This window comes from Herpailurus yagouaroundi, unplaced genomic scaffold (assembly GCF_014898765.1).
Source record: "Herpailurus yagouaroundi ecotype Mexico unplaced genomic scaffold, PumYag 166, whole genome shotgun sequence".
NCBI lineage: Eukaryota > Metazoa > Chordata > Mammalia > Carnivora > Felidae > Herpailurus > Herpailurus yagouaroundi.
The window spans coordinates 35077644-35087232 of NW_024412407.1; the positions used below are offsets into that span (position 1 = coordinate 35077644).

The 9589-nt window shown below is 40.6% G+C and overlaps 1 long non-coding RNA gene across 1 annotated transcript in view; it reads right to left on the reverse strand.

The window, feature by feature from the left end:
• Positions 1 to 1087, reverse strand: part of LOC121038906 (uncharacterized) — a 21739-nt gene extending 20652 nt beyond the window's left edge. The window contains exon 1 of the long non-coding RNA XR_005794562.1: positions 1077 to 1087. This is a non-coding gene — a long non-coding RNA (uncharacterized LOC121038906). The remainder of the gene's footprint in view (positions 1 to 1076) is intronic.
• Between the last annotated feature and the right edge of the window lie 8502 nt (positions 1088 to 9589).

A 9589-nucleotide genomic window follows, 5' to 3' on the forward strand; every position in this document is an offset into this window, starting at 1 on the left:
AAACCTGTCAACCATAAATCCTGTGTATGGCAAACTGTTCTTCAAAAGTGAAGGAGAAATTAAGACATTTCCAGACAAACAAAAGCTAAGGGACCACTAGACCTGTCCTGCAAGAAATGCTTGAGATTCCTACAAGGTAAAATAAAAGGACACTACACAGTAGCTTAAAACCATATAGAGAAATAAAGATCTTAATATAGATAAATTAAGAAAAAAATATATATATAGGTAAATATATGGGCAATTATAAAGGCATAATTGTGTTAGTGTAAAAGCTAAAATTACTGTAACTTTGGTTTGTAACTCCAAATTTTGCTTTTTATATAATTTAAGAGTCCAATGTATTTAAAAGAATTATCAGTTTATGTTTTGCATACAAAATGTATAAAGATCTAATTTTGTGACAACAACCAAAAGGGGTGGGGACGGAGCTATAAAGGAGCATAGTTTTTGTTTGTTATTGAAGTTAAGCTGGAATGATTTCAAGTTAGACTATTATAACTGTAAAATGTTAAATGTAATCCCCATGGTAACCACAAAGAAAATAGCTACAGAATATACATGAAAGGAATGTAAACATTTCACTACAAAAAAAAAAAAAAATCAGCTGAACAGAAAAGACCATGTAATAACAGAAATGAGAAATTTGAAAAGGGGGTGCCTGGGTGGCTCAGTTGGTTAAGCATCCAACTTTGGCTCAGGTCATGATCTCCCAGTTCATGAGTTTGAGCCCTGCATCAGACTCTGTACTGACATCTCAGAGCCTGGAGCCTGCTTCAGATTCTGTGTCTCTCTCTACCCCTCCCCCACTCATGCTCTATCTCTGTCTCTCTCTCTCTCAAAAATAAATAAACATTAAAAAAAAATTTTAATAAAAAAAGGTCAATATTTCCCAAAGTCATCTATAGATTCAATGCAATCCCTTATCAAAATCCCAATTTTTTTTTTTTTTTTTTGCAGGAATGGAAAACCCATCCTAAAATTCATATGGAATCTCAAGGGACCCTAAATAGCAAAAACAATCTTTTTTTTTCCAATATATGAAGTTTATTGTCAAATTGGTTTCCATACAACACCCCAGTGCTCATCCCAAAAGGAAAACAATCTTGAAAAAGAAGAACAAAACTGGAAGATTCACATTTCCTGATTTCAAATCTTAGCAAAAGCTACAGTAATCAATACAGTTTGGTATTGGCATAAAGACATACTTATAGACCAACGGAATAGAATAAAGAGCCCAGAAATAAATCCTCACATCTATGGTCAAATGGTCTTTGACAGGATGCCAAAGCTTTCAATGGGGAAAGGATAGTCTTTTCAACAAATGTTGCTGGGAAAACTAGTTATCCACATGCAACAGAATGAAGTTGACCCTTACCTAACACCACATACAAAAGTTAACTGAAAATGAATCAAGGACCTAAATGTAAATAAGACCTAAAACAATAAGACTCTTAGAAGAAAACATAGGACAAAGGCTTCATGACATTGGATTTGGTAATGATTTCTTAGGTGTGACACCAAAAGCCCAGGTAAAAGAAGAAAAAGTAGACAAATTGGACTTCATGAAAAATTTAAAAATTTGTGCATCAAAAGACACTATCAGCAGAGTAAAAAGGCAACCCACAGAATGGGAGAAAGTATTTGCAAATCATATATCTGATATGGAATTAGTATCCAGAATATACAGAAAACTCCTAAAACTCAACCTCAAATAAAACAAAAACAAAAGCAAAAAAAAACCCCAAAAAACCAAACCCCAATTCAAAAATGGGCAAATGGAGAAGCAAAATGCAGTCTATACATACAATGGAATATTATCCTGTCTTTAAAGAGGAAGGAAATTCTTTAATATTCCATAATATGTGTGAAACTTGAGGACATTGAACCAAGTGTAATAAACCAGTCACAAATAGACCAATACTGTATTATTCCACTTACGTTAGGTAGTAAGAGTAGTCAAAACCATAAAGACAGAAAGTACAATGGTGGTTGCCAGGGACTGAGAGTTGGGGAAAATGGAGATTTATTGTTTAATGGATAGAGACTTTTAGATTTACAAGATGAAAAGAGTTAGGGGGATGGAGATGGTGGTGGTGTTTGCACAATAACATGAGTGTATTTAATATCACATAACTCTTAACTTTAAAATGGTTAAGATGGTAAATTTTGAGTATTTTATCACATTAAAAAAGAAGTGGGGGGAAAAACCTGCACAGGGATGTTTACAGCAGCTTTATTCATAATTGCCAAAATGTGGAAGCAACCAAGATGTCCTTCAGTAGGCAAATGGATAAACTATGATGCATCCAAACAATGCAATACTATTCAGTACTAAAAAGAAAAGAGCTCTCAAGCCGTGAGAAGACATAGAGGAAACTTAAATACATATTATTAAGCGAACCCGGTCTCAAAAGGCTAAATACTGCATGATTCCAACTATAGGACATACTGGAAAAGACAAAACGATGGAACCAGTAAAAATATCAGTGGTTGCCAGGGTTTGGGGTACAAGAAGGGATGAATAGGCAGAGCACAGAGGATTCCTAGAGCAGTGAAAATACTCTGTGTATTATAGAAGTAGATACATTTGTCCAAAGCCACAGAATGCACAAGCCCAAGCGTGAACCCTGAGGTGATCTATGGACTTTGGGTGATTATGATGCGTCAGTGTAGGTTCATTGATGGTAACAAATGTACCTCTCTGGTGGGGGATGCTGATAATGGGGTATGTGTGTGTGAAAGGAGATATATGGGAAATCTCTGCACCTTCCTCTCAATTTTGCTGTGAACCTAAAACTGCTCTTAAAAAATAATTTAATTTAATTTTAAAAAGTCAAAAAAGGGCACCTGGGTGGCTCAGTTGGGTAAGCATCTGGCTTCAGCTCAGGTCATATCTCACAGTTCATGGGTTCAAGCCCTGCATCAGGCTCTGTGCTGACAGCTTCAGATTCTGTGCCTCTCTCTTTCTGCCCTTCCCCTGCTCACGCTCTGTCTCTCTCTCTCTCCTCAAAAATAAACATTTAAAAAATTTTTAGAAATAAAAGAAGTTAAATATATATATATATGTAAGGATGTATCAAAGTTTTGTTTAAAAATTCATTTCAGAATGAAACATGAAATAATTCTTTTAAAGCAGTGTTGTCAGAATAATTCCCTAGAGGGTGCCTGGGTGGCTAAGTTAAGCATTTGACTCTTGATCTCGACTCAGGTCATGATCTCACAGTTCATGAAATCAAGTCCCTCGTCAGGCTCTGTGCTGACAGCACAAAGCCTGCTTGGGATTCTCTCGCTCGCTCTCTCTCTCTCTCTCTCCCTCAAAATAAAGTTAAAAAAAAAAAAAATCCCTAGAGCCTTAAACCTTCCTGATAGTATACCTCTATTTAATGTCACTTTAACAAACTTCCATACTTGTACATATTCATTATAAATTGGTATTCCCATACTTTATGTACTTTATAAAACACAAAAATAGAAATTAGAGGATGAGTTTAAAATAAGGTATTAAAAAATTCTAGTATTTTCTTTCCACACCCCAACAAACTGTCATACACTCCCCTAGATGCATGTGCCCCACCATGGAAACCACCCTTCTAGGCCATAGGGGAGAGAGAAATGAGCCCTGGCCACAAGCCACTGGCCAGTGGGAAACCCAGGAAGTGTGGAGAATGGAGAAGGGGCAGGAAATGACTGTACTGCTGCTGAGCACCTTAAAACTCTGCAGTTTATGTACAGGCTATAACTCCTACAGGACACGCTTCTCCCCCTCCTTTCCTCTCTGTCCCTGTATCCTACCCAGGTGATCAACATAGAGGTGAGTCGCTCTTCTCCATTCCCACAGAAACTTCAGTCTGTCCCTTGTCCTCGTAGGAACTTTTGCCTCCTTCTAGGCTGCCCTTGGTGATCACACACGATTGGAGTTCACCTGGACAAAGATGCTGAAGAGGTGAGGTATGAATACGACTTACCCACACTCCTCCCAACATAGCACCTACAGCCTGGTTTGGAACAATACTGGCATTTATTAGGAAAATAGGTTAGGCCAATCAGGGTTTTCTAAAACACATTTCTGTCCCCCAACATCTTCCACTACTCTTCTCAAAAAAGAGACTCTACTCTTAAGACATTAGTCCTGAAAAGCAAGTATTTTCTGCCTTAGGCAGGGATTATTAACAAAATTCCACTAGAACTCTTTTGAAGAACAGGAGTCTATTTTAGTGTCTCTCTTTAAAGAGCTATAACCTCATAAGCACAATACAAAACCTATCCAAACTTACGGGGGTGCCTGGGTGGCTCAGTCAGTTAAGTATCCAACTCTTGATTTCCACTCAGGTCATGATCTCATAATTCGGGAGATCAAGCCCCCACATCCAGCTCTGCACTGACAGCTTGGAGCCTGCTTAGGATTCTCTCCCTCTCTCTCTGCCCCTCCCCGCTTTCAAAATAAAAAATCTGAAAGAAATACTCAAACTTATAAACACACACATACTTTCCTTTACTCTAAGGAAAAATGAACAATCTAATCTGGTTCATCGCCAAGATCCTCTCAACCCTAAAATTCTGATTTTGTGTGAGGTTTTGCACGTGAATAAAATGGCAGAGTCCAAATGTCAAATTTATTCATTTTGTAGGAATGTGGTGAAAATATAAAACTACAGTGCCGAGAGGCATCTTTCTCACTTCCCCCTCACCCCCAGCCCTTTGAATTCCACCACAAATCGATGAAATGGAATCAGAAGCCACAGATTAACTATGATGTAACCGAATCTCTACTTCATTTTATTAGCCTAAGCCCACCGTGCAAAAGTGCTTGAACACCCTTCGATGCATGCATGAAATCGTGGAAGATGCAGAATAAGAAATGACAAGGTTGTGGTTTTAACATATCGTAAACAAGCTTGTCCATGTTTCCTCACGAGATGAGTCATTACCTCCAGTAAATGCAGTAATATATGCCAAGCCCCTAGCAAATGCCTAGCACACAGCGGGCTCTCCACCGCCTTATGGTAAAGAATCACAAACAGACCATTACGTATGTACAAACAGAGTACGTCAAATAAGAAATCTTCTGGCGGTCCCCACTCTCTTGACCCACCCAGAAAACACAACAAGGATGTTGGCTTGAAGTTGGCGCTGCATTAAATAGGTTGGGTTAGAGTTTCTAAGAAGGCAGGTATTGAGCAGGAGTCACCTGCAGCCTCCTCCCGCAAAGGAATGCTTGGAGAAGAGCCAGCACAGAAGTGAGAGAGAGCGGAGGTAGCCCAGTATTTCTGACCACCATGCCTTCTTATGGAACCAGAGGGACATTTCCCCATCACTTGGAGCCGAAAGACGTCTTTAGGACAGCATGGACAAATGAGTGGCTCACCAGCTAACCAGCACCAAGCTGATGCGACAGAGGAGGGAGGGCAATAGATAAAGCTTATTAGATGGATATGCAGTAAGATAGAGGGATACAACAGAAGGGGATTAATGGCTCAGAGAATTTACATTCATAAACACAAAGCACATGTACTGGGGTAGGAAGGGGGTGAATAACAGCACCCATAGGTTACAGGCTGGGGTGTGGGTTGAGGGAGGACATAAACAGAGGGCAAGTGACTTCATCAAAATCCCAGGAGGGAAGGGCACACTTCTGAAGAGAACAGAGCTGCCTGTAACATGAAAAGGGAATGTAGACTGAAACTGTGAAGACAGAATAGCAGAAGGCAACTTTGTGTTCTTACTACATCTGAACTTCAGCTTACTTCAGTCTCCCAAGGCCTGTCTTGTGGGTCAACCTAGATCTTGAAGGCTGAGCCTTTTACATACCTGTGGGGAGTTCTCATATGCACTCTGGCCCCCTTTCGTCACCATGGGCCACACATGACATCAAGAGCCCTTGTGATCAGCCACCATGTCTCAGTCCCTGCTCAGTATTTATCCTTCTGCTCAGGATGAGAACTCCTGCCCGTTCAGAGGTATCTTTTCTTCCTTCTGCCATCTACTGGTGGAAATGAAAATTTCATATTCTCCCCCCAGACTTCCCAATAGGTTAAGTCTGAAAGCTCATTTAGGTAATACTTATTTGCTGGTAGAAGAGATTTTTCCAAAAGAAAAAAATATATATTATGGTTCAATCATTCATTCAGTAAGCACTTCCTGAATGAATAATATGAAATTATAGACACAGACACACACACACACACACACACACACACACACACACACACAGTGTATATAGTATCAAGAGCAGAGTCCTGAAACCAAATTTTGCTTGACCCCTTATGTGCTATGTGACCTGGGCAAGCTACTTAGCTACTCTCCATCTGTAATCACAGTAACAATAATGATAATCATAATGGATAACACGTATTCATCATATGATAAGCCACAGTCTATCTCACTTAAACCTCATAACCCCGTGAGGAAGGTATATCGCTATCTGCATTTCTTCAGGTAAGACTGAAACACAAAAAGGCTGAAAAACTTGCCCACAGTCCCAAAACTCTTAAGGAGCAGATTTGACAGTCTGCCCTTACGGCTTATAATGGGAACAATAATATCTACCTTTCAGGATTATTCAAGGAACTAGAGACAACACATGTAAAATTGCCAACAGAGTATGTTCCAGAAAATGACAGATATTGAACAAATGCTGTGTGCTAGGACCTATGAGATGTTAAAATTACATCCACAAATAAGCCATGGTCCCTCCCCTCTAGACAAGCATAATCACAACACAATGCTAAGACAAATCCTGAATTTACCTAAGGCTGAGTTCAGCAAAAACAGCATCTTTCTTCTTCAGTGTTGTCTTCCTGGTACCCGGCACTGTAGCTGGGATACAGCAGACACCGGAAGGGAGGGAGACAACAGAATTTAAAAACACAAAACACAAAAACTAGGTTCAAGACTCTGTGAGGCAGATAGGACGGATGATCTTATTTCCATGTTAGCGAAGAGAAACTGAGGTTCAGTAACTCCCATGAGGTCACACAGTAACAGTCAATAGGTCTTTTGACTAACATTTTGCCTATATACTCTGTTGCATTCCCCCATCCTTCTGGCTTCTTCCAGCACCAACATGGCACCTATAGGTTAATGAAAATATCAGGTGGAGGGATGGCTTGTAAACAAAAACTTCCAAGAGTATGAGCAGACATCAGGGCCCACATCCTAGAGATTACATGGTCCCACATGAGCCCATTTTCTTCCTGTCTGTCTTCCATTTGGCATAAACCAGCTCTTCACTCTAGGGTAGGCTGTTCAGTGCTACTTCCCAGAGTTCGAGTTTCTGTAGTTATTTTTAGCTGGAGTTTTAGTGCATTCCTGGGACAGGTGAGGCATGAAAAGGAATGTGGGTGTGGGTAACCCTTGAATCTCTAGTGCCAAGGTCTGGGTCTCTTGTCATTCCAACTAAAGAGATGACTCACACCCTGACTTATTATCTGCCCTGAGGCTTGATTTCACCTTAAGAAGTGTGTGGATTAAAACTTCTTGTATATTCTCTAATTTCAAGATCTTGGAACATTTTTTTTTTTTTTTTTGATGGTTATTTAGAGACAGGGGCAGAGAGCATGTGTGTGCATGCACACAAGCGGAGGAGGGGCAGAGAGAAAGAGAGAATTCCAAGCTGCGAGAATCAGACGCTTAACTGAGCCACCCAGGTGCCCCAGAACATACTTTCTTGATGTTATTTTGTTACCTGCTTTTGATAACACGGATGCCTTCACTTTTCGTAACTAATGCCACAGGCTGTGGTTCTTTCTGATCTCCTTTCCCAGGGCTTTGAGGGAGCTGGGGTAGACAGTCTCTGATTTAGACTTTTGGATATTATCTACAGATAGAAAGCTACCTGGAAAACATCTGGCTGTAAGCCAGATATCTTTATAGAAGTCAGACAAGTTTTAGGATATTTATCACATCTTTCAGGGACTAAGAAACAATAATCATAACCTAGTTGAGTCTAGACCCCTTTTGGCAACCACTGGAATCCCTTCAGAGCACCCTTAAGTTCCAGAGTGCCTCGAATTCTGGACCTGCTTTAAGCCTGGAATAGCCTACCCAACTAAAACCCTATCCCTGGGACCCTTGCACCCCTTCCTAAGGCAGAGATATTTTCCTCCTCTCACTGTAGTTCTGGACAGAGGAAGTAAAACCAAGTTAGCTAGTATCATGAAGCCATGATACAACGAATGTAAAGTGGCTTCATGATTCAGGTGAGAAATAAGGGGGAAATTTTCTCTGGGCCAGCATCACATGACTATCACAAGCTATTTCCTTTATTAAGGCATACAAATTAGGCACACCTGGGTGGCTCAGTCGGTTAAGCCTCCAACTCTTGATCTCGGCTCAGGTCATAATCTCATGGTTCATGAGTTGGAGTCCCAAATTGGGCTCCATGCTGACAGCTCGGAGCCTGCTTGGGATTCTCTCTCTCTCTCCCTCTCTCTGCCCCTCCCCCACACATGCACCCACATGTGCTAAGTAAATAAATAAACATTAAAAAACATTTTTAATTTTTTTAAGTGTATTTTTGAGAGAGAGAGACAAAGAGACAGAGCACGCATGGGTGAGGGGAAGAGAGAGAGTGAGACAGAATCCCAAGCAGGCTCCAGGCTCCTCGCTGTCAGCACAGAGCCTAACGCGGGGCTTGAACTCACAAACCGTGAGATCATGACCTGAGCTGAAGTCAGACTTAACCGACTGAGCCACGCAGGCACCCCCTCTCAAAAATATTTTTAGGCAAGGGAATTAAAAGCAAAAATGAACTACTGGGACCTTATGAAGATAAAAAGCTTCTGCACAGCAAAGGAAACAAACAACAAAACTAAAAGGCAACCAACGGAATGGGAAAAGATATTCGCAAATGACATATCGGACAAAAGGCTAGTATCCAAAATCTATAAAGAGCTCACCAAACTCCACACCCGAAAAACAAATAACCCAGTGAAGAAATGGGCAGAAAACACGTATAGACACTTCTCTAAAGAAGACATCCGGATGGCCAACAAGCACATGAAAAGATGCTCAACGTCGCTCCTCATCAGGGAAATACAAATCAAAACCACACTCAGATATCACCTCATGCCAGTCAGAGTGGCCGAAATGAACAAATTAGGAGACTATAGATGCTGGAGAGGATGTGGAGAAACGGGAACCCTCTTGCACTGTTGGTGGGAATGCAAACTGGTGCAGCTGCTCTGGAAAACAGTGTGGAGGTTCCTCAAAAAATTAAAAATAGACCTACCCTATGACCCAGCAATAGCACTGCTAGGAATTTACCCAAGGGATACAGGAGTCCTGATGCATAGGGGCACTTGTACCCCAATGTTATAGTAGCACTTTCAACAATAGCCAAATTATGGAAAGAGCCTAAATGTCCATCAACTGATGAATGGATAAAGAAATTATGGTTTATATACACAATGGAGTACTACGTGGCAATGAGAAAGAATGAAATATGGCCCTTTGTAGCAACATAGATGGAACTGGAGAGTATTACACTAAGTGAAATAAGCCATACAGAGAAAGACAGATACCATATGTGTTCACTCTTATGTGGATCCTGAGAAACTTAACAGAAACCCATAGGGGAGGGGAAGGG